The 26306-nt window shown below is 45.6% G+C and overlaps 1 long non-coding RNA gene across 1 annotated transcript; it reads left to right on the top strand.

Annotated features, from left to right (window-relative positions):
* The first annotated feature begins 541 nt into the window (after positions 1 to 541).
* LOC122445492 lies at positions 542 to 26306 on the top strand. The gene is made up of 4 exons (XR_006270545.1): positions 542 to 655; positions 970 to 1059; positions 22714 to 23074; positions 25827 to 26306. It is a non-coding gene; the product is annotated as an uncharacterized LOC122445492 (long non-coding RNA).

Raw genomic sequence — 26306 nt, 5'->3', positions numbered from 1 at the left:
TGCTCAAAGTCATGCTCATTGAGTCAGTGATGCCATCCAACCATCTCATCCTCTGTCGCCTGCCTTCAATCTTTCCCAGCATCAGGGTCTTTTCAAACGAGTCTGTTCTTTGCATCAGGTGGCCAAAGTATTGGAATTTCAGCTTCAGCATCAGTCCTTCCAATGAACACCCAGGACTATCTCCTTTAGGATGGACTGGTTGGATCTCCTTGCAGTCCAAGGGACTCTCAAGAGTCTTCTCCAGCACCACAGCTCTCCCTACTGGAATGGAAATAATCACATGCACAAAAATACCTAGCAGCCAAATATGGGTCCTCCATGTGTCAGCTCCTGCTGACTTGATCTTGCTGTTGGCTTTGAAGATGGAGGGAGGGCCCGTGGAATGCAGGCAGCCACCAGAAAGCTGGAGAGACCAGGAAACAGACTGTCCCCAGAGCTTCCAGGAGGAACCAGACCTGCTGAGACCTCGGTTTTGGTGCCAGTGTCAGATGTCTGACCCCAGAATTGTAAGATGACACGTCTGTGTTGTTTTAAGCCAGTGCGTTTGTGATCATTTGTTACATCAGGAAATCAACACACAGGAGAGAAAGGGCTCCCCAGGACCCCATCCCTCCCACTGGGAACTGGCCAAGGAGTCTGATGACATCTTGAGAAGGTTTGTTTGTAGGATGAGCCTAGAGGGGGAAGGGGTGTTTTGTGGGTGATCAAGAGCAGGAACTGGAGAGCCTCTGAAAGAAATCTCCAGGCAAAGCTGGAAGGAGCCAGAAGGGAGTGTCCCGGCTCCTCCATCCAAGTTCTTGAGACTCATCAGTGCTCAGAAGGACGTGGGGACAGGTGGGGAAGGGAGAGGTTAAAATTAGTACACAGGTTAAAACAAAACAAAATAAAATTAGCAAACAGGTGCACAGCCATGCAAGAAAGCCAGACCTGCTGTTTCGGGAACAGGACTTTTTTTTCTTTCTTTTGCAGGGAGCCTTCCCAAATCATCTCACCTCCCTGTGAGCCAGATCTTGGCAGCTCTGCGAGGTCCATCGTCCCGGCTCTGTTCTGCCTGCTGAGGTCGTAGCTTTTCTTCTCCTCCCCTTTCCTTTTAAATATTCTTTTCTTCTCCTGATGGCCTCTCCCTCATGGTTTTCCAGTAGAACTTGGGATTTAATACAGGGGGAAAACAAATGACAGATGAGACTTAAAAGTGGAATGTTATGAGTTTCTCAAAGGAGACTATGAAAAAAGGAGAAATGTTCAAGTAACATCTAAAAGGGAGGAGAGAGGACAAATGAAAGCAAAAATTTTTAATGGAATTTGCAATAGGTGTGGATGGGTGGGAATCGAGGGGCCTTGAATGAGCGTATACCCCCCGAGGGACTCTGGTCTCCTAGAGAGGATGGCTGGATGGGGACAGAAGGCAGAGGATGGGCCAGCATTACCCGCAAACATCAAAAAGGCCAAAGTAAGGCACACGTTATGAACCTTATGGCTGGATTTTTCTTTTTTTTAATGTTTATTTCTTTTTAATTTTTTAATTGGAGTCTGATTGCTTGACATTGTTTTGTTGGTTTCTGCTGTACAATGAAGTGAATCAGCCATCATCGTTGTTGTTTAGTTGTTCGGTGGTGTCCGACTCTGCGAACCCATGGAGCACAGCCCGCCATTGCTCCTCTTGTCCATGGGATTTCCCAGGCAAGGATACTGGAGTGGGTTGCCATTTGCTTCTGCCATCCAGACCCAGGGATCAGACTCTCACCTCCTACTGTGTCTCCTGCTTGGCAGGCGAATCCTTTACCACTGAGCCAGCTGGGAAGCCTGAATTAGCCATATGCATACACATACATCCCCAACTTCTTGAGCCTTCCACCCACCCCATCCCACCCTCTAGGTCATCACAGCACTGAGCTGAGCTCCCAGCTATCAGCTGTTTCCCACTAGCTGTCTGTTTTACCCATGGTAAGGTAGTGTGTATATATCAATGCCACTCTTCCAATTTGTCCCACCTATGGTTTGATTTTCCTATTCTGATTCTTGGCCTTCTCTTGGATGTTTTTTCTCAAAGCTCCATCACACTAGAAAGAAGAAATGGGCCTTGGAATTCTGTACTTCCTTTCTTGTACTTCCTGAATGGCAACCCCAGTCACGTAGACTTCAGGGTCTTGGAGCACCGACCACATTTTCTTCCACATCTTGGCCTTGTGATATTTTGTGCCCTGTCCATTTGTCACCTGACTCCAAATATGTATATGGCCTTTATGGTTGAAAGGAGCAGTGTTTCAGGTCTTGTAAAAGTGAAGTGAAAGTGAAAGTTGCTCAGTCATATCTGACTCTTTGTGGAATTCTCCAGGCCAGAATACTGGAGTGGGTAGCCTTTCCCTTCTTCAGGGGATCTTCCCAACCCAGGGATCGAACCCAGGTCTCCTGCACTGCAGGCGGACTCTCTACCAACTATCAAGGAAGCCCTTCAGGTCGTAAGCCTGTACGCTTTTGTGAAAAATGCAGACTGCTTTGTCTTCATACCCAACGTTAAGGATCTTGTGTGGACGCGTCGAGTGACTTTGTGGGTTATTCTTCAGGGGTCATCCTCTAAACTTGCTTAGAAGTTGTGAAATGTGTCTTGATATTAGCCTTGGTCTTTGAGTTGACAAACGGTCTCAATACAAAATAGTTCCAAACACTGGCATGCAGTCAGGTCCTTGGATGCCTTCTGCCACTCATTAGAGCTTTCATTTACAATTGTTTTTCGATCACTTATCTGTTGTGTTAATTATGCTTTGTCAATTTATTAATGTCTCATATTTGCTGTCATGTGTGATCATAACATTGTAATAAAAGCCATTAATCTGTAGGTGATGGCAGGTGGTAGGCATCCAAATGTGACCTAGAGGGAGAAGTGAATTTATAGATGACATCACAATATTTTTCTCTTCAAAGTTCCTATAATGTTCTCTTGCAAAGCCTTTTTCTTTCTTTCTTTTTTTTCTTTCTTTTTTTTTTTTTTTTTGGTGTGTTTGTCTTGAGGACACAAGCCTTTGAAATAATTTTTCTCCAGGAATTCTCTCTGGTGCCAATTCTCCATGACAACTGTTGAAAATACCCTGAGATGTTTTATAAAAAAGAAACCTCAAACCCAATAATAGTAATAAAATTACTAGAAGCAGGGGTAGAGATCAGCCAAGGCAATTAAAAAGTTTCTGAGTAGCAAAGCAGTCATTTCTGCAGTTGCAATTCTAATCCTGTTGAAAATTGTCATTGTCTTGAATCCCTTTGATGAGACATCTCCCTGGGTTGCTTGTAACGCCTCTGGTATGAGTGTCTTGGAAAAACAAGTCTAATTTCTGCCTTCCCTTAGGGAAGAGGAAGATGGAATATTTTTTCCTTTTCTTGAGCAGCATGTAATTTTGCCAGATTCCCTCTGAGAAGCTCCACATGGCATCCGTATGATAAATGGCTACGTGGCTCTGCAAATAATTTGAAATTCTGGGGAAATCCTCCTGGGTTGGCAGGAAGAGGAAGGGTCTGTGCCACATTTTGGGGAAAGTAGATATTTGAGCTGAATGGGGTCACTACTGGAGTACACACGTATTTCATGTCTGTTGCCCACCTGGACAGGGCAGACCAAGAGGACATTGACCATCTCACAGCAGGGGTACTGATCAATCCCAGTCCTTGGAGGTGGCTGAACTCTCCTTGGAAGACCTGCCTGCAGAAAGGCAGCTTCATCCCACACCCGGGACTTCATAAAGTTGTCAGAGGGCTTCAATTATGTCGGGAAAGTGTGCAGATGAAGGTTTCCCCGGGAACTCTTGTTCTGACTTGAAATTACTCGAGCTAGTTGCTAACCTGGGAGGTGGGGCACCTTCTGATGGGGGGTGGCGGGGCAGTGCGGGGAAGGCATCTGAATGGCTCCTTTTCTGGATCCTGGCGACTGTCACAGTGGATTTGCAGTTTCTTGTGAGAGGCCAGCCTCCTCGGGGGCCCTCTAGCAGTCCAGACACGGCCAATTTTAGGGCCTGGAGCCCCCACTCGGGAGACCCGGGTGTGTGACGATGCGAGGGGAAGAAGGGGTGTGTCCATTTGCCCCTTCGTCCTCTGCGGTCTGGTGTTTTCCTCGAGGAGGGAACACCTGACTTCACCTTCCCAAGGCCTCAAGCATCACAGAACAAACATTAGTGCTAGTTCCCTCATCAGATCACCAATAATCTCAGCTTCCTTGAAAGAAACCCTCTGATCCTGTGGAATCTCATCCCTGGTGTTTCACTGAGGGCAACCAGTCAATAAGGACTGGGCCAGCAGTTTAGCCAGATTCTGCACAGAGTTTAAGCACGTTGTGGAAGTCCTCCACCCTGAGACTCTGCCTCCATGGCTTTGCCCCCTTCATGGGCAGCCTCCTCCCTAGCAAAGGGCAGGGTTGGGGAGATCCACATGGGCCATTCTCGAAGCCCCACAACTATATATATATATACCTTTTATATATAAAAGTCACCCTATTAAATGGCACAATCCAGTGGTTTTTTTTTTTTAAATTTATTAGAATACAGTTGATTTACAGTGTTGTGTTGCAGGTGGACAGCAAAATGATTCATTTATCTCAGTCTCAGTTCAGTCGCTCAGCCATGTCCGACTCTTTGCGACCCCATGAACCGCAGCATGCCAGGCCTCCCTGTCCATCACAAACTCCTGGAATTTACCCAAACTCATGTCCATTGAGTCGGTGATGCCATCCAGCCATCTCATCCTCTGTCGTCCCCTTTTCCTCCTGCCCTCAATCTTTCCCAGCATCAGGGTCTTTTCAAATGAGTCAGCTCTTCCCATCAGGTGGCCAAAGTACCAGAGTTTCAGCCTCAACATCAGTCCCTCCAATGAACACCCAGGACTGATTTCCTTTTAAGATGGACTGATTGGATCTCCTTGCAGTCCATATACATATATTCATTCTTCCCAGATTCTTTTCCCATTTAGGTTATTACAGAATATTGAGTAGAGTTCCCTGTCTTATACAATAGGTCCTTAGACCAATAGGTCCCGTTGGTTATCTATTTTATATATGGCAGTGTATATTAATCCCAAGCTCTTAATTCATTCCTTCCCTGAACCACTGTTTCCTATTGTTAGTATTGTGTCTGTGAAACCCTTTCTGTTTCGGAAACAAGGTCATTTGTATTCCTAAGATTCCACATATAAGAGATGAAAGTGAAAGTTGTTCAGTTGTATCCGACTCTGCAACTTATGGACTATACAGTCCATGAAATTCTCCAGGCCAGAATACTGGAGTGGGTAACCTTTCCCTTCTCCAGAGGATCTTCCCAACCCAGGGATCGAACCAGGGTCTCCTGCGTTGCAGGAAGATTCTTTACCAGCTGAGCTACAAGGAACGCCGAAGAATATTGGAGTGGGTAGCCTATCCCTTCTCTAGTGGATCTTCCCGACCCAGGAATCAAACTGAGGTTTCCTGCATTGCAGGTGGATTCTTTACCAACTGAGCTATCAGGGAAGCATATAAGAGATACTATTTGATATTTGTCTTTCTCTGTCTGACTTCGTTTAGTAAGATAATCTTCAGGTCCAACATGTTGCTGCAAATGGCATTGTTTCATTCTTTTTTATGGCTGAGTAATATTCCATTGTGTATATGTGCCACATCTTCTTTATCAATTTATCTGCCGACAGACATATAGATTGCTTCCATGACTTGGTTATTGTAAATAGTGCTGCAGCGAACACAGGAAACCTCACAATGATTTCTAGTCCCTGAGTTGTAAGGAATTCTGGAATTGAAGAACATGCCCGCTTTCCTGATGGGGCAGGAGGAAAAGCACCTTCTTGCTGGAAAGCTACAGCTTTCCTACAAGGGGTCAAATAGGTTTTTAAAGCTTTGCTGGTCATTTAGACAATAACTCAACACTGCCATGATAACATGAGAGCAGCTATGTATCGTACTTAAATGAGTAGTCACAGCTATGTGCCAATAAAACGTTACATGCAAAAACAGGCAGTGGGACTTCCCTGGTGGCACAATGGATCAGAATCTGCTGCCAATTCGGGGGACACTGCTTTGATCCCTGGTCAGGGAGATTCCACATGCTGCGGAGCAACTAAGCCCGTGTGCCACAGTTAGTAAAGCCTGTGCACCCCAGGACCCATGAACCCCAACTACTGAGTCTGTGCACCCCAGGGCCCGTGAGCCCCAACGACTGAGTCTGTGCACCCCAGGGCCCATGAACCCCAATGACTGAGTCTGTGCACCCCAGGGCCCATGCACCCCAACTACTGAGTCTGTGCACCCCAGGGTCTGTGAGACCCAACTACTGAGTCTGTGCACCTCAGGGCCCATGAACCCCAACTACTGAGCCATGCACCCCAGGACCTGTGAGCCCCAACTACTGAGCCTGTGCACCCCAGGGCGTGTGAACCCCAACAACTGAGTCTCTGCACCCCAGGACCCATGAGCCCCAACTACTGAGTCTGTGCACCCCAGGACCTGTGAGCCCCAACTACTGAGTCTGTGCACCCCAGGGCATGTGAACCCCGACAACTGAGTCTGTGCACCCCAGGGCCCATGAACCCCAACTACTGAGTCTGTGCACCCCAGGACCTGTGAGCCCCAACTACTGAGTCTGTGCACCCCAGGGCCCATGAGCCCCAACTACTGAGTCTGTGCACCCCAGGGCCCGTGAACCCCAACTTCTGAGCCCCTGTGCCCAGTTCTGAGTCCTCTGCAGGTTTGGTCCAGGGCCTGGGTTCATCACTTGCTAGCCCCCCCACCCACCCCCAAGATGTTCAGTCAATTGCATCTGTGTGACCTCGAGGGGGACAGCAGATTCTTCACCTGGTGTGTATGTTCTAGTATCTTCTTCTGGGAAGTGATGCCAGCCTCCCTCCCCTAGTGACAGAAAAGCATTTCATGGTTCAATGTTTGATTTCATGTGTCAACTTGGCCATCTATGCTGTCCAATGATTTCATTAAATGCCAATCTAGGTGCTGCTGTGGAGATATTTTGAAGGTAGGATGTTGATTTAACCTCAAAGATCAGCGGACTTTAAGTCAAGGAGATTATATTATCCTCAGTACTGTGGATGGGCCTCGAGCAGTAAGTTAAGAGGCTCTCAGAGCACATCAGAGACTTTCTTGAAGAGGAAGAGATTCTACCTTCAGCTCCTGCCTGAGACTTTACAGCCCACCCTACAGCCAGACTCCACAACTGTAGGTGTCAGTTCCTTAAAATCAGGTTGTCTGTCTGCCTGTTTGCCTAAACACACACACACACACACACAGAGCTGGTTCTGTTGCTCTAGCAGAACCCTCACTGATACACATGGTAAGAGCAAAACAGAGATGCAATTGTGATGACACATTTAATTAACAAAGTGATAGTTTAATGATGTGTTTTCCATTGGGAAGGTAGGGGAAAAAAAAGCCCGTCTTGAATGGAAAAGGTGGATCTATTTTTGGTTCTTCTGCTTTCATCTCAGGGGTCATTAAGAGACAGATGTCTGTTAATGCAGAAGTGTTGATGACTCTCTGCCCAACCTCTCACTCCCACCCAGTTTGGCTCAACGGGCCTTGGAGTTGCTTACTTTCGGTTCTTGGAGTTGCTTACTTTCGGTTCTCAGGTATGAATCAAGACAGGCTAGGCCTCGTAGACGCTTGCGTAACTCCAGCTCTGCAGGCAAGATTACGCCCCGTGAGGCACACCCAGCAGGGCTTTAGGGGGAAATCCAGTGGTGCGTTCAGGCATTATTCACTCTTGCTAATGAATAAGTCATCTTGGGTAGACAACGGAGGTCTGGGGAAGTGACTCCAGGGCCTTAGAAGAAAGTTATGAGCCATGTTGAGTCTGAACCTTAGTAAATTACCATCCAGGCTTAGTAAATTTGGCTTCCAGGCTAAATGCCAGGCACAGGCCACTGGGCTGAGTCTTCCCACAGCGGGCGGCTGTGTTGAGTTACCTTGATGCCAGCTCATAGGGATGCAGGCCAGCACGTGTCTCAGTTCTCACAGGCAGAAACCTCTGCGCCGTGGGGCCGGCGGCCTGTGGACCGGAAGATCTCTGAGAACCGAGGTGGCGGAGGGCAGGGAGAGCAACTGTCTACCTGCAGGGCCCAGAGAGTCCAAAGGGCACCCGTTTCGACTCTGGGACGTCAACAACGGTGCCACTGACAACAGGAGCCAACAACCTGTGGTTTGTCTTTGGCAGCCCTTGCCCGGTGCTTAAGGCCAAGGGCTGGAGGAAAATGTGAATTCATGGTGGGAGGAACGAAAAGGATGAGCAGCTCCTCCAGAAAAGATCAACCCGAAACTGCCAAGGGTTAGGGAGCCGCCCGCTTTTTTCAGTGGCTAAATATCTGGCTAGGCCCGCCAGAGGTAACAAATAAAAACAGAAGATGCCAGAGAAAAATGGTGCTGGGACAGCTGAATGAAAAGTATGAAGTTGGAGTCTTTCTTATATCATATACCAAATGTGCTCATGGACTTAAAAGTAAGAACTAAAACTGTAAAATGGGCTTCCCTGATGGCTCAGCTGGTAAAGAATCTGCCTGCAGTGTGGGAGACCTGGGTACCATCCCTGGGTAGGGAAGATCCCTTGGAGAAGGGAAAGGCTACCCACTCCAGTATTCTGGCCTGGAGAATTCCATGGACTGTATAGTCCATGGGGTGGCAAAGAGTCGGACACTGCTGAGCGACTTTCACTTTTCAAAACCATAAAACCATTAGAAGAAAATAAAGGGAAAATTGTTGTCACTTTGGGTTAGGGAAAGCCTTCTTAGGTATAACATCAAAAGCATAAGCAACAAAAGAAAAAAAATAGATTAATTAGACTTCATCAGAATTCAAAACGTTTGTCTTTCAAAGTGGCTTAATGGTAAAGAACTTGTCTGCCAATGCTGAAATTGGGGGTTCAATCCCTGGGTTAGGAAGATTCCCCTGGAGAAGGAAATGGCATCCCACTTCAGTATTCTTACCTGGGAAATCCCAAGGACAGAGGAGCCTGGAAGTCGACAGTCCATAGGGTTGCAAAAAGTAGGACACTACTGAGTGGCTAAACAACAGAAATATTTCCAAGAACACAATCAAGAAAGTGAACAGACAGTTCACAGAATGGGAGGAAGTATTTTTAGGCAATTTAAGTAATATGAGTATAGTATTCAGAATTTGTAAAGAACTCTTAAACTCAATACTAAGAAGATGAGCAACTCAATTAAAAAATAGGCATAGAACCTGAATAGGGGACTTAGTTGGTGGTCCCGTTGTTTGGACTTTGCCTTCCAATGCAGGGGATGCAGGTTTGATCCCTGGTCGGGAAGCTGAGATCACACATGTCTCATAGAGTCAAAAAAAAAAAAAAAAAAATAGAACAGAAACAATATTGTAACAAGTTCAATAAAGACTTTAAAAATGGTCCACCTTAAAAAAACTCTGATTAGATGTGACTTCAAAAAAGATGCACAAACAGCCAGAAAGCACATGAAAAGATGCTTGTTGGTCATTAGGAAATTGAAAATCAAAACAACAGTGAGTTAGCACTTCATACCCACTGACGTGGAATAATAAAAAAGCCGAGAGACTCTTTTAGTAATTGTAGTAAAGATGTGGAAAGATTGGAACCCTGTATATTGCTGGTGGAAATATGCAATAGTTTAGTTGCTGTGGAAAACAGTTTGGCAATTTCTCTAAAGGTCAGAGTTATTGTATGACCCAGTAATGCCACTTCTAGGTACACATCCAAGAGAAATGAAAACAAACATCCACACAAAAACGTGTGCATGGATGTTCCCTGCAGCGTTGTTCATAATAGCTTGAAAGTAGGAATAGCTCAATGCCCATCAACTGATGTTTGGGTGAAGAAAGTGTGTTACATCCATCCAAAGGAATATTATTTGGCAGTAATAAAGAACAAGATTTAGCTCAGGGGGTAAAGAATCTGCCTGCAGTGTAGGAGACCTGGGTTCGATTCCTGGGTCAGGAAGATCTCCTGGAGGAGAAAGTGGCAACCCACTCTAGTATTCTTGCCTGTAGAATCCCATGGACAAGGAGCCTGGTGGGCTACAGTTCATGGGGTCACAAAGAGTCGGACACGACCCAGCGGCTAAGTACACAAAGAACAAGATACTGACCTGTGCTACGTGGATGAACCTTGAAAAATCATGCCAAGTGTAGTAAGTCAGTTCTAAAAGACCACATATCACAAAATGTCCAGAACAGACAAATCTATAGAGGCAGAGAGTAGATTAGTGGGTTGTCAGGGGCCAGGGAGCTGAACTGGGTGCAAGCAATGGGCGTGACCACAAATGCGCATAGGGCTTCTTGGGAGGGTGATGAAAACGTTCTCAAAAAATTGACTTCGGTGACGGTTATACAACTCTGAATGTACCAAAAACCCATTGAATTTTATTTAAATGGGTGACTTATATGGTATATAAATTATACCTCAGTAAAGCTGTTAAAAACACTGAATGCCCAGTTTAATAAGAATTTCAGGCAAATGAGGACTAATTTTTAGTATAATGTCTCTTGCAATGTTTGGGATATGCTTATATGAAAAAAATTATCATGTTTATCTGAAATTCGAGCTGCAGCAAGGTGGCCTGTATTTTATCCGGTAGCCTCACAACCTGAGGGCGCGGCCATCATGTGAGAATAACTTGGAGAAGGATCAGAACTTGGGGCCACTATATTTTTTCAAACTTTTTGTTTTGTATGGGGGTAAAACCAATGAACAACGTGCTAGTTTCAGGTGAAGAGCAAAGGAAGCCAGCAGTACTTACACATGTATCCGTTCTCCCCCGTACCTCCCTCTCCTCCAGGCCGCCACAGAGCGTTGAGCCCAGTTCCCTCTGCTCTACAGTCGGACCTGGTTGGTTGTCCATCATGAATACTGCAGTGTGTAAAGCGGTCACCACTTTTTAACCCCCTCTAGGCTACCTGGAATCAGAGACAAAATCAGCCTGTAGGCTCTGGATTTCACAGGCCAGAGGTGGTTCCCAGCCTCTGAAGGTCGTGCTTTGAGAGGCTTCCTGAGTTACTTCTAAGCAGTTGTCATCTGTTTTGCCAGCCAGGGAGGGCCTTGATCTAAATACTCAGGATTCTTACTTTAAAAGAGGCAGGGCCTACAGGTTATCTCTTTTCTGCACCTCATCCTGCGATGTAAGTTCATCTTTCCTCTCATCTTGTTTGGAATCAGGGTGGGCCCCCTGAGTGGTTTTCTTTTTTAACCAGAGATTTTCTTTGTTTAATTTTTGCTACACTAGGCCTTTCTTTGTCACCCTGCTTATTTAACTTATATGCAGAGTACATCATGAGAGACGCTGGGCTGGAGGAAGCACAAGCTGGAATCAAGATTGCCGGGAGAAATATCAATAACCTCAGATATGCAGATGACACCACCCTTAAGGCAGTAAGCAAAGAGGAACTAAAGAGCCTTTTGATGAAAGAGAAAGAGGAGAGTGGAAAAGTTGGCTTAAAGCTCAACATTAGAAAACTGAGATCATGGCATCCAGTCCATCACTTCATGGCAAATAGATGGGGAAACAGTGGAAACAGTGGCTGACTTTATTTTTCTGGGCTCCAAAATCACTGCAGATGGTGACCGCAGCCTTGAAATTAAAAGACACTTACTCCTTGGAAGGAAAGTTATGACCAACCTAGACAGAATATTAAAAAGCAGAGACATTACTTTGCCAACAAAGGTCCATCTAGTCAAGGCCATGGTTTTTCCAGTGGTCATGTATGGATGTGAGAGTTGGACTGTGAAGAAAGCTGAGTGCTGAAGAATTGATGCTTTTGAACTGTGGTGTTGGAGAAGACTCTTGAGAGTCCCTTGGACTGCAAGGAGATCCAACCAGTCCATCCTAAAGGAGATCAGTCCTGGGTGTTCATTGGAAAGACTGATGCTGAAGCTGAAACTCCGATACTTTGGCCACCTGATGCGAAGACCTGACTCATTTGGAAAGACCCTGATGCTGGGAAAGATTGAGGGCAGGAGAAGGGGACGACAGAGGATGAGATGGTTGGATGGCATCACCGACTCAATGGAGAAGAGTTTGAGTAAACTCCGGGAGTTGGTGATGGACAGGAAGGCCTGGTGCGCTGCAGTCCCTGGGGTCGCAAAGAGTCGGACAAGACTGAGCGACTGAGCTGAACTGGACTGAGGCCTTGGTTGCCACCTGCAGCTTTCTCTGGTTGCGGTGAGCAGGGGCTACTCTCTCTAGCTGTGGTGCCCGCGCCTCTCACTGCAGTGGCCTCTCTTGTTGTGGCACATGGGCTTAGAGGCCCTAGGCATGCGGAATCTTCCTGGGCCAGGGGTCGAAACTGTGTCCCCTGCACTGGCGAGCTCTTAACCACTGCACCACCCACGAAGCCTCATCTCTCTTCTGGCTACTCTCAGGTCAGTGAAAGTCTTCTGGGCCCCTTGTTCCCCGAAAAGTCTCGGGTTAGTAATTAGTGTGTCCAGCACCTCGTCCTCAGGAAAACTCCTTCCTTACCTCCTCCCCCAGTCTGGGGGAAAGGGAAACAGGGGAGGGGCCTGGTTGCTTCTTTGCTCTATCAGTTCCTTCCTAATTCCCTCTCCCCCACTATGGCACTGACTTCTCCATGGAGTGGGGCACCCAGGCCAGGTTGTATTAATACATTTCTGGTAACTGTGTGGAGCTGGTCTCAGAGGGTGTTTCAATTAGACCTTCTCGTGTTCTGTATTCATGAGAATTCTCTCTATTCATGAGAATTTTTGGATTCTGCCTTACTTTGTAGCTGATTGCTTTATTCTTAAAATAGGTACACTGGTCACCAACTAAATATTGGACTTTTTTAATCCCCTCCTCTGTGTTTCTGTCCCTGCCCTCAGATCTTCTGGTCAAACCTCTGCTCCAGGGATGCGTGGCAAAGCTGTCCTGGCACACACCTGGGGGTGGGTGGGAATCACCCAGTTGGAGGAGGGCTGAGCTCCGGCTTAGGACCCACAGCCCCCAGAGAGTTATCCTCAAGGTCACCAGGCTTGTGTGGAGGCCTCCTGCTTGGAGGTCTTCCTTTGGAAACTCTAGGTCATATTCTCTACCCAGTGCTCTTGGGTCTTGAACTATCTTAGTCACACACACACACCCAGTTCAGTTCAGTTCAGTTCAGTCACTCAGTCATGTACGATTCTTTGCGACCCCATGAATTGCAACACGCCAGGCCTCCCTATCCATCACCAACTCCCAGAGTTGACTCAAACCCATGCCCATCGAGTCGGTGATGCCATTCAGCCATCTCATCCTCTGTCGTCCCCTCCTCCTCCTGCCCCCAATCCCTCCCAGCATCAGGGTCTTTTCCAATGAGTCAACTCTTCGCATCAGGTGGCCAAAATACTGGAGTTTCAGCTTCAGCATCAGTCCTTCCAATGAACACCCAGGACTGATCGCCTTTAGGATGGACTGGTTGGATCTCCTTGCAGTCCAAGGGACTCTCAAGAGTCTTCTCCAACACCACAGTTCAAAAGTATCCATTTTTTGGCGCTCAGCTTTCTTCACAGTCCAACTCTCACATCCATACATGACCACTGGAAAAACCATGGCCTTGACTAGATGGACCTTTGTTGGCAAAGTAATGTCTCTGCTTTTTAATATGCTGTCTAGGTTGGTCATAACTTTCCTTCCAAGGGGTAAGTGTCTTTTAATTTCATGGCTGCAATTACCATCTGCAGTGATTTTGGAGCCCCCAAAATAAAGTCTGACACTGTTTCCACTGTCTCCCCATCTATTTCCCATGAGGTGATGGGACCAGATGCCATGATCTTAGTTTTCTGAATGTTAAGCTTTAAGCCAACTTTTTCACTCTACTCTTTCACTTTCATCAAGAGGCTTTTTAGTTCCTCTTCACTCTCTGCCATAAGGGTGGTGTCATCTGTATATCTGAGGTTATTGATATTTCTCCTGGCAATCTTGATTCTAGCTTGTGCTTCATCCAGCCCAGCGTTTCTCATGATGTATTCTGCACATAAGTTAAATAAGCAGGGTGGCAATATACAGCCTTGACGTACTCCTTTTCCTATTTGGAACCAGTCTTGTTGGTCCATGTGCAGTTCTAACTGCTGCTTCCTGACCTGCTTACAGGTTTCTCAAGAACATACACACAAATAATTTATGGGATGCCATGTAATTATCTGAGGTTTGCATTGCATTGAACCTGATAATAGCCACCAAGAAAAACCACCTACTAAGGCAGGTCCCCAGATATTTCTGGCAAGAGAGACAACGACTTCTCTGGGCCGTGTAGGGGGCGGGTTGAAAGCGTGTCATTTGCACTTCATAGCAAGGGGGGACTCTGGGCCCCCACCACATGCTTTCTGAGAATTGGTCTGGAACTTGTCCCGGAACAGTCACCTCCCCAGATGAATACAGAGGGAAGGCGTGGCGTCAGCATTGCTTTCACTGAGGCCTGGGAGGAAGGAGTCTGGTAGAGGGGAAATCTCCAGGGCTGGGAGCAGGTAGAAGGGACTGTGAGTGGTGGCAGAGGTGGGGACAGCTGTGCATGACCACGACTGCTCACCAGCATCCCTCAGAGTGGCCAGGAGGTGGAAGCAACATGAGCAGCCACTGACAGACAAGGGGATAAGCAAAACGTGGTCCATCCATAGGGTTGTTCAGCCTCATTCCTTATTACTGGTATTATTCAGCCTTCAAAAGGGTGAAATTCTAACACACGTTCCAATAGGGGCGAGCCTTGAGGACATGATGATAAGTGAAATAAACCAGTCACAGCAAGACAAATTCTGTAAAGATTCTACTTGATACGAGGATCCTGGAGTAGTCAAACTCATACAGACACAGGTGTAATAGTAGGTGCGGGGGGAGAGGGGCGGAGGCTAGGGACTTATTGCCTAATGGGGACAGGGTTTGAGTTTGGGATGACTGGAGGGTGGGTGATGGTTGTTCAACCACGTGAATGTGCTTAATGACACGGATGTCTAACTGAAGAATGATCAAGATGGTCAATTTTGTGTTATGTATATTCTACGACAATGAAAAAAAAGTGAAAAAAGATGCTATGAAGAATAGCCACCCTCCCCCCACCCTCAATGGGAGGAACTTGAGATCGTTCTTCCAAAGTACTGGATGCACCGTGATGAAGGTCTTCTCTTCATGTACCTTCTCAGCTGGATTCTGCATCCTCCCTTCTGAGCCTGAAAATTGGAGCAAGTCTTCTCTCTGTTCTGAGGTCAAGACGCTGAATTTGCACTTATGCAAATTTGCAGCATCAACAGATGCTGAATCTGTTCTCAACAGTACATCCCCTTCCAGCAGCAAATACTTGTTCCAAGTGGGAAAGCAAGTGCCAGGCTGCTCCAAGCCCTTTCCATCTCTCCTCCAATGCTCACGCTAGCCCCACACTAGTTATGGAAGGGAATTGTCTAAGATTCTGCAGCTAGGAAGTGCCGGAACGCTTGTCAAGTCTACTCCAAGGCCTGTGGCATTCACTGCTCTCCATTATGGCCATTTGTTTTTCGACCCTCAGCTCTGATTCCCGTTCTCTCTGAAAGCATCTCCGGTCTGGCAGCAATCAATATCACAGCTGCTTCCTGTCCCTTGGAATCATTATAACAATCTGGACCACCTCTCTGAATCCCTGGAGCCTTCTCAATGAGCATGATGCCGCCTGCAATCCCTTTGAGTGTGATGCACAGAGAAAAATGACTTCTGCTCTGCTAGGGAATCAAAATATTAAAGGAAGATGATGTCTTTCACAGCTGGAAGCAGCTCTGATTTTTCTATGGTTCCTGTCTTTCATTGACTTGTGCTTCAGTATTCTTTTGGGAATATCTTACTTCCACAGTGTTCTAAGTAGGAAACAGATTTAGTCAGCATGGTTGGCATCATGCAGTTAGATAAACTCCTGCTGATTATCGAACTGGGGAAAGTCATCTGAGCCTAGTGGAGCAAAATTCCAAGTTCTCCTTTGTCCTTCCAAATGTGTCTGTGCCAATAGTATTCTACCCAACACATTAACATGAAGAATTGCTGAGAGAAAAACAAAGATCGTTTATTAATGTGTATATGTGGAGTCTAAAAATAGGGTACAGATGAACTTATTTGCAAAGCAGAAATAGAGACAAAGATGCAGAGAACAAATGTATGAATACTGAGTGGGCAAGGAGGGGGTGGGAGGAATTGAGAGACTGGTGTTGACACGTATATGCTGTTGATAGGATATATAAAGTAGATAACTAATGAGTATATACTATATAGCCCAGGAAACTCTACTTAATGCACCGTGATGACGTGAATGGGAATGAAGTCCAAAAAGGAGGGGGCTGCTTTATATGTATGGCCAATTCACTCTGCTGTACCCTAGAAACTAACACACCATTGTAAGGCAACTACCCTCCAATAAAAATTAATTTTTTTTAAAAAAAGAAAAATTTCTGTTCAATAAAGAAGAAATTTCCCTTCAGTAAAGACGATAAGGCAGACACAAGTATTTCCACACTAAGAGAAAATATTTGTAATATTAAAACTGACAGAAGATTACATTAGAAAAATATTGACTCAATCTTGCTAACTTGTGTTCTCACTTCCTGACTTAATGGTAAAAATAAAGTTTGATGGCAGAAAACAATCAAGTCAGGAAAGAATTGAGTCTTAATGTGGATGTTGTGACTAAAAATATCTAAAATTTTAATGCAATTTTCTCTAATTGATATATTGATACAGAAAGGAAGCACAGTGTAGTAGAAAGACCATATTATGGTCTGAATGTGTGTATGTGTGTTTATGTACTCAGTTGTGTCCGACTCTTTGTGACTTCATGGACTGTAGCCCGCCAGGCTCCTCTGTCCATGCAGTTTTTCAGGCAAAAATACTGGAATGGGTAGCCATTTTCTTCTCCAGGGGATCCTCCCGACCCTGGGATCAAACCTGTGTCTCTTGCATCTCCTGCACTGGCAGGCAGGTTCTTTACCACTGAGCCGCTGGGGAAGACCTATGGTCTGAAGGTGTCTCCTCAAATTCCCATGCTGAAGCCCTGACCACTGGTGTGGCTGTATTGGAATTGGGGTCTCTGAGGAATTACTTAAGTTTAAACAAGATCATAAAGGTAGGACCCTGCTCCCAGAGGATTAGTGTCCTTGTAAGAAGAGGCAAGATGACAAGAGCTTCCCTTGTGGCTTAGCTGGTAAAGAATCCACCTGCAATGCAGGAGACCTGGGTTCAATCCCTGGGTTGGGAAGATTCCGCTGGAGAAGGGCAAGGCTACCCACTCCAGTATTCTGGCCTGGAGAATTCCAGGGACTGTATAGTCCATGGGGTCACAAGGAGTTGGACATGACTGAGAGACTTTCACATGAAGAGACAAGAATGGACTTCCTGTCTGCAGGCCAGGAAGAGGGCTCTCATCAGAAACCCACCATGTGACACCTTGACCATAGACTTCTTCTCAGCCTCCAAAATTGAGAGAAAATACGTTTCTACTGCTAAAGCTGCCTGGTTTGTGATATTTTTGTTATGGCAGCCTGAGAAGACTACTATGGATGAATATTGTGGGATGGAACACAATTAGGTTGGAATTCTGATTCTTCCACTTTGCTGGTTGACCTTGGACAAGTTATTTCATTTTTCTGAACTTGATAAATAACAAAGGATCAGTGTATCTTATTGGTAGGTTTGTTGTGAGAGATAACATTTGACATCATCAAATTGCCAACATCCCTTTGATCATAGAAAAAGCAAGGGAATTCCACAAAAACATCTACTGCTTCATGAACTATGATAAAGCCTTTGACTGTGTGGATCACAACAAACTGGAAAATTCTTCAAGGATGGGAATACCAGACCACCTTACCCACCTCCTGAGAAATCCGTATGCAGGTCAAGAAGCAATGGTTAGAACTGGACATGAAACAACAGACTGATTCCAAATTGGGAAAGGAGTATGTCAAGGTTGTATATCATCACCCTGCTTGTTTAACTTCCATGCGGAGTACATCATGCAAAATGCTGGGCTGGATGAAGCACAAGCAGGAATCAAGATTGCTGGGAGAAATATAAGTAACCTCAGATATGCAGATGACACCACCCTAATGGCAGAAAGTGAAGAAGAACTAAAGAGCCTCTTGATGAAAGTAAAAGTGGAAAAGCTGGCTTAAGTCTCAACATTCAGAAAACTAAGATCATGGCATGTGGTCCCATCACTTCATGGCAAATAGATGAGGAAGCAATGGAAACAGTGAGAGACTTTATTTTTTGGCGCTCCAAAATCACTGCAGACAATGACTACAGCCATGAAATTAAATGGCCATTGCTCCTTGGAAGAAAGGCTTATTAAAAAGAACAGCATATTAAAAAGCAGAGACATCACTTTGCTGACAAAGATCCATAGAGTTTTTCTAGTAGTCATGTATGGTTGTGAGAGTTGGACCATAAAGAAGGCTGAATGCTGAAGGGTTGATGCTTTTGAACTGGGGTATTGGAGAAGACTCTTGAGAGTCCCTTGGGCTGCAGGGAGATCAAACCAGTCAGTCCTAGAGGAAATCAGTCCTGAATATTCATTGGAAGGACTGATGCTGAAGTGGAAGCTCCAATACTTTGGCCACCTGATGCGAAGAACTGACTCACTGGAAAAGACCCTGATGCTGGGAAAGACTGAGGGCAGGAGGAGAAGGGGATGACAGAGGATGAGCTGGTTGGATGGCATCACTGACTCAATGGACTAGAGTTTGAGCAAACTCTGGGAGATGGTGAAGGACAGAGAAACCTGGTGTGCTGCAGTCCAAGGGATTGCAAAGAGTCAGACACTACGGAGTGACTGAACTGAACTGAACTGAGACACTCAATGGGGCTTCCCACGTGGCTCAGTGGTAAGGAATCCACCTGCCAGTGTAGGAGGTGAAGAGACAGAGGTTTGATCCCTAGGTTGGGAAGATCCGCTGGTGTTAGAATTGGCAATCCACTTCAGTATTCTTGCCTGACAAAGTCCATGGACAGAGGAATCTGGCAGGCTACAGTCCGTGGGGTCACAAAAGGGTCAGACACAATTGAGTGACTAAACACACACACACAGACAGACACTCAATAGGGTCTAGTTCAGTTGTAGTATATACTCTAAGCCAGTTTTCTTTCCTAAAGGCCAATCCTTTCCTAGTCACTGAATTATGAGACACTGCGTATTTGGTAACTTGAAGGGTATGTGTTGTTGTAATTGACAGGGCAAAGGGAATGCTTTCCCAAATGCAGTATGTATTTCTGTATTTATTCTTTCTGTTTTAAGACATTGGCACAGAATCCTTTTGGGAAGAAAGCAGTTCATGCCACTATTAATGACCACACAGGTGGTCATTCCTGGTCAAAACTCCCCAGTGAGGCTCTGAGGAGTTGGAAGCTGACAAACAGAATCCAACCTCCTCCCTTAGACCTGGCCAAGAAAAATGCATCTTCACTCCAAGGGAAAAGCTTTTAAAAGAGCCTGAGTGCTTACTTAAAATGTGGTGAGCACCTTCATTCCAGCCACACATCACCAATATTTAACTAACACTAACTGCTAATTCTAAGGTGAGCTTTTGTGGAGGTGTCAAAACTACTGAGAATCAGACACTGAAACGCTGCTCCAATATCTGGTTCTTGTGTGGATTGTGGGAGGCAGTGTGTGGAGAGGTCTTTGCCAAAGTTGACATTTTAGAAGTAGTTTCAAAATTGCTTCTGCAAATGTTGGAAAACTGTCACTCAACATCGCACAAATCCTTAGGTTTAGCACTTCCGTTGAGCCTGAATTTTTGTGGCCTTGATATAGTCACTGCTTTGCAAGCATGGTACATATTCTGATGCCCTCATTATCAATTTATCAGATGAACATGTGGGAAGAGACCAGAAATTCCTTTGTGATTCTGTTAGTTTGGATTCCAATGGGGCAAAGTGTGAAACTGGAGAATTTATGTCACCATTTTAAACTATAGAATAAATAACACTGACCATGAAACAGTTGGGACAACCCATGATGAATCTAGCTTAAAATTGAAGGTAAGCTTCATTTCTTTTCTTCCTCAGAAGGACAACCTTTGCCCCTTGATTATGCTTCTCCTCATTAGTCATGGAGACTTTTGTTCAGTGCTTAAATTATGGGCTCATCTACATTCCTGACAGTCTGTATCAACTGTACATGTCTTGAGCTATTGGCTATTGGGAATTCCAGATTTTCTGTGTCATTGCCATGGCTGATGAACTTCATGGGCAATTAAACTACGGGTGGGGAAAGTGGTTGGTAAAAAAATATCCTGAGGGGCTAAAAGCATTAATCAGGCACCTCTGTGAATTGCTTGTCTGTTCATTGAGAATGTGGCAAGTACATTGTTGTTTTCTTTTAGAATCACTTGGGCAGCGTGCAAACAACTTGGTCTGACACTACATCTGGGATCCTGGCAATGGTTCTGCTCCTAAAAAGACATGAAGGGTGAAATATCTAAGAGGCACCAGCATTCCACGTCAGGTGACAGAGCATCTTTCAAGAATCCACAGGGGAAGGCTAGCCCAGGAGAGGACCTTCTTGAGATTGTACATCTCTTCTTACCACATGAGGAGATTTATAAGAACTGATCATCTGAACAACTGGTAGCAGAATTCTTCTCAAGTAGGAAAAATCACTGTGTTGTTTGGAAAACACCTTGAATGCTTACAGTAGGAAAAGAGCCCCTGCATTGTCAGAGATGAGAAGAGGAGGTTGAGAAAAGAGGAAGGAGGAGAGACAGGTCAGGGGATGGGGGTGATGGTGCTGTGGGGCTGTGGGTCTGCAACTGGAGCGAGTTTTCATACAAACTTCATTTGAACCCTTGTCCATCTTCCTCTGGGCTCTCCTGGTGGCTCAGGGGTAAAGAATTCCCCTGCCAATGCAGGAGACTCAGGAGACGGAGGTTCGATCTCTGGGTCAGGAAGATCCCCTGAAGGAGGAAATGGCAACCCACTCCAGCACTCTTGCCTAGGACATCCAATGCATAGAGGAGCCTGGAGGGCTGCGGTCCACAGGGTCCCAGAGCCAGACATGACTGAGTGACTGAGCTCAAACTCCAACTCTCTCTGGCCAGCAGTCTGCAGTAAAGCCAGGAACCCTAGCGTGTGTTCTGTGATAGTTTTGTGAGAGAGCACACACGCCTGTGTATGTACACATGCTCCCATACATGTATACCTCTCCATGTGTGTTCATGCATGCACACATGAATATCCATGCACACTGCTGCCCACGCGTGCACACATTTGCTGTGTTCGGTTCTTCACCTGGGCTTGTGTGTTCCTGTGCTGCAGACCTGCCCCAGGGCCGGAGCCTGGAGGCCACAATCTCAGGAAACCATAGGATGAGTGGAGAGGAACTCATGTTGCCACCGTGGACATAGAACTGGGGGCCAGACTCAGGTCGTTGCGATCTGGGGGGCGGAGAGAACCTACCTCTTGTTTTTGTTCAGTCATTAAGTTGTATCTGACTCTTTGCCACCCCACGGACTGCAGCACACCAGGTTTCATTGTCCTTCATTATCTCCCAGAGTTGGCTCAAACTCTTGTCCGTTGAGTTGATGATACCATCCAACCATCTCATCCTCTGTCGTCCCCTTCTCCTCCTGCCTTCAATCTTTTCCTGTATCAGAGTCTTTTCCAATGAGTTGGCTCTTCACAACAGATGATCAAAGTATTGGAGCTTCAGCATCAGTCCTTCAAGGAATAATGCTGAATATTCAAGGTTGAATTGAATATTCAAGGTTCAATGAGTATTCAAGGTTGATTTCCTTTAGGATTGACTGCGTTGATTTCCTTGCAGTCCAAGGGGTTCTCAAGAGTCTACTCCAGCACCACAGTTTGCAAGCATCAATTCTTTGGTACTCAGTCTTCTTTATGGTCCAACTCACATCTGTACATGACTCCTGGAAAAACGATAGCTTTGACTCTATGAACCTCTGTCAGCAAAGTGATGTGTCTGCTTTTCAATACACTGTCTATGTTTGTCATAGCTTTACTTTCAAGGAGCAGGCATCTTTTCATTTCATGGCTGCAGTCACTGTCCGAAGTGATTTTGGAGCCCAAGAAATTAAAATCTGCCACTGTTTCCGCTCTTACCCAACCTATTTGCCATGAAGTGATAGGACCAGATGCCATGATGTTAGTTTTCTGAATGTTGAGTTTTAAGCCAGCTTTTTCACTCTCCTCTTTTACTTTCATCAAGAGGCTCTTTAGTTCTTCTTCACTTTCTGCCATTAGAGTGGTATCATCTGTATATCTCAGATTGTTGATATTTCTCCCAGCAATCTTGATTCCAGCTTATGATTCAACCAGCCTAGCATTTCATATGATGTACTCTGCGGATAAGTTAAATAAGCATACAACTTAAGTAAATGACTTTCTTTTTTTCAGTTTTATTGAGGTATGGTTGACAAAACTGTAATGTATTTAAAGGCTACATTATGGTGATTGGATATCCATGTACACCGTGGAAGTTTCCCACACTCCTGTTATTTACCACACACCTATCACCTCACTTCTTTACTTTCTTTTTTATTTTCTGAGAACATTAAGTTCTACTCTTTCAACAACTTTCAGTTATTCAACACAGTATTCTGATGATAGTCACCAAGTTACACATTCAATCCTTAGACCTTCCTCATAGTTAAGTCTGTACTCTTTTACCAGCCTCTCCCATTTCCCCCACCCCAGACCCTGACAGCCACCATCCTACTCTCTTGTCCTATGACTGACTTTTTTATCTTTTAGATCCCACATTAGGTTATGACTTCAGCTGCAAGCATTTCTTGCCATGGTTCTGCTTTTGCCTCAGCTGGATTTCAAGCAATCACACTGTTACAAGGACCCTCGAGCAAAGGGCTGGGCTCCCAAGGTGTACAAGAATAGCTTTCTGTAGCAGATGCTGGAAGACTGGCCGATGACATTGGTTTCTTGGGGTGTGATGTGCATCACGCCATATTCGACACCTGATGAGTTCTCACCAGCTGCATCTCAACACATGGAGTGTCTCCATCGAGGCTTCGATGAGGTCTTATACCCAAACAGGATCCTGGGATGAAGGTTGCTAAGTGCTTATGACAGTTCCTGGCAGACAGCAGGTGCTGGTTACTGGAATATGAAGGTATTTCAAGTGCTATTCTCCTGATGCTTATTCCTACCACATTGGAATCCCAAATTGGATTTTCTTGGAAACTATGAACTAAGATGACTCCAACATACTGGGGCTCAGTGGGGTTTGTCCTGGGGAGGAAGGCAGAGGTGTTCTTCTCCAGGGCTCCAGATGGAGCAACTCCATTTCAAGGAGTGCCCCCAATGCCTTCAGCCCCTGGAGTTAGAGTATACCTGCTGAGCTGTCCCCGGAGGTAGAGGCTCAAGACAGGGACCCTCTGGCCAATGCAAGGAAATACCTGGGTTTACATTTTCCTGCAGTTTCTTCAGTTGAATGTATGGTTTTACTTTTCACTTTTTAAACCTTAGTCCAGCAGGAGTCAAAGCTGATAACAAAGTTATCTTTACTTTGTGAAACAAGTCATGCAGTGTGAGCTAAGTTGCTTCAGTTGTGTGCGACTCTTTGCAACCCTATGGACTGCAGCCTGCCAGGCTCCTCTGTCCATGGGATTCTCCAGGCAAGGCAATCCACTCCAGTATTCTTGTTTGGAGAATCCTGGACAGAAGAGCCTGGCAGGCTACGATTCATAGGATCACAAAGAGTCAGAAATGACTAAGGCAACTTAGCTCACACACAAGCACTGCATGGCTTGTTTTGCAAAGTAAAGATAACTTTGTTATCAGCTTTGACCCCTGCTGGACTAAAGATCTAAAAAGTGAAAGGTAAAACCATACATTCAGTTGAAGAAGATGTAGGAAGGTGTCTATGGCCTTACAGAGGGAAAAGGATTAGTAAGCCAAAATTTAAAAGCTCACATTACAGGCAAAAAAAAAAAAAAAATCAATGAAACCTTATTGCCCTTAGGACCCCATGGACAAGGTTAGAGAAGGATGACAGATTGGTGGAGTCAGGCTGCAGAGAGACGTGTCCACAACTGAAACCAATAAAGAATATGCAAGAAACATCTACAAACCAGTAAGATAGAGAAGACTTTCTATGAAATAATGTCATTGGCAGCAACATGGAAGGACCTAGAGATGATCAAACTAAGAGAAGTAACTCAGAAAGAGAAAGACAAACACCATCTGATATCACTTATATGTGAATCTGAAATCTGGCACAAATGAATTTGTTTATGAAACAGACTTACAGATATAGAAAACAACCTATGGTCAAAGAGGGGGAAAGGGAGTGGGGAATAAATTAGGAGTCAGAAATTAACATAATCATACTATTATATATAAAATAGACAATAAGGTCTTACTGTAGAGCATAGGGGACTGTATTCAATATCTTGTAATAAACCATAATGTAAAAGAATGAAAAAATATATATGTATATAAATGAACACACACACATGTGCACCCCCCCCACACACACACATAACTGAATCACTTTGTTATACACTAGAAACTAACACAACATTGTAAATCAACAATATTTCAATTTAAAAAGAAGAAGAAATCTTAATGGAAAAAAGGTGAAGGAAAAACAGGTGATTTATAGGAAAGGTTGACCCCCAAATGTGCTTAAGCATGGGAGGAGACCTTCGTTAGGCACAGGGATGGGAAAAATGCAAAGCAGAAGACACCACCTTAAATCTTTGAGGCAGGATCAGGAAGGCTTCTGGCGCTAAATGTTGGTGGGGGAGTGGATGGAGGAGCCCTCAGGCCTTGCACTCGGGGCATTCATGGTGCTGGACTCTGCCGGGCAACACGGCAGCGCTTGAGCTAGGTGGACCCCGGCAGGTTCCATGATGGGCTCCTGCCACAGTGGCGCTGGTGGTGGGGCTCCCGGGCCGGAATTCAGGTGCAGGCTCATCAGAGCCACAGGGGCGTGTAGGTGAGGCTGGGCGATGCAGGGCCGAGGGTGGTCTCAGGAAGCTGGACACCCCTGCTGCCCAGCCCTGGCCTGGGGGGGGGGCACGTGCAGGGCAGGTCCTGGAGGAGCAGCAGCGGTGGGGAGAGGTGAGGAGCCCCTCTGCAGGACACCCCTGGCTGGGATGCACCTGTTTATGCTTCCCTCCTTCCCTCCCTTTCAACATGGATCTCCAACTCTTTGTCCATTTGCTGATTCTCTTCACGATGAGCCATGCACCCCAAACAACTTGCCATTTCCTCTTGGAGAGTTTGCCTACATTTGCACTGACGTGTAGTGAAGTGTTAGTCGTTCATTTGTGTCTGACCCTTTTGTGACCCCATGGATTGTGGCCCACCAGGCTTTTCTGTCCATGGGATTGTCCAGGCAAGAATGGTGGACTGGGCTGCCATTTCCTACATTTGCATTCGCTGCCTTATTTAGTGATAGTTAATGAAGACGTCCTCAGGTTGCTCCCGCCTGCCACCCCCTTGCTCCCCCCACCAAACACAGGCCTCTGCCACATGCAAGTGTTGTGTGCTGCTGGGGACATAAGCTTGACCAAGTCCGCAAGTGGGCTGGACCCCTAGAACTTAAGGTGGAGGAGTTGATAACCAACGTCTCTTTGTTGGATGGGCCAGGATTCTCAAACTCTTTGGTTTTGGAATCCCTTCACACTCTTAAAATTTGCTTAAGACCTCCAAGAGCTTTTGTTTTTGTGTACTGTGCTAACCAGAGCATTTTTACTGTATTAGAAAGTAAAAAAGTGAGAAATTTAAAAGCCATTTAATTGACTAAAAATAATAAACCCACTACATTTCGGCATAAACAATATGTACATTTTTTTTTTTAAACTACATGTTCCAAAGCAAAGTAGTCTAATTGAGAAATTAACATTATTTTGCAGATTTTTTTCAAGTCTCTTTCATGGCTGGCTTACTGGAAGATAGCTGTGTTCTCATTCCTGCCTCTGTATTCAATCTGGTGCAGTATCAAACGTCACAAAACTTCTGGAAAACTCCATGGATTGTTGAGAGAGCAAGAGTGAGAAAGATGGGTCTCAGTGTTACTATGAGACTCTCTGTGACCTCATGGATGCCCCAGAGGGTCTAAGACTCCCAGAGGTCTCTGGCTAGACCACGCTGACGACCACAGTGTTGGCCTCAGTTAGTGCCTTTATCCCAGAATCCAGACATCCAGTGATGTGATGATGTGATCCAGGGCTGAAGTCTGGCTTAGATCCTCAGACACTAACCTAGAAACTGGGGGCAGGGGAACGCTCCGGTGGGCTGCAGGCATTAAATTTCCCTTTTAGTGTTTATTTGTCTCTTCCGAGTGTTTTCTGCTGCTGCTCAGTCACTTCAGCTGTGTCTGACTCTTTGTGACC

The sequence above is a fragment of the Cervus canadensis genome, chromosome 7 (assembly GCF_019320065.1).
Source record: "Cervus canadensis isolate Bull #8, Minnesota chromosome 7, ASM1932006v1, whole genome shotgun sequence".
Lineage (NCBI taxonomy): Eukaryota > Metazoa > Chordata > Mammalia > Artiodactyla > Cervidae > Cervus > Cervus canadensis.
Note: the sequence above shows the minus strand (reverse complement) of the source record. Positions and strands in the feature narration are given on the sequence as shown.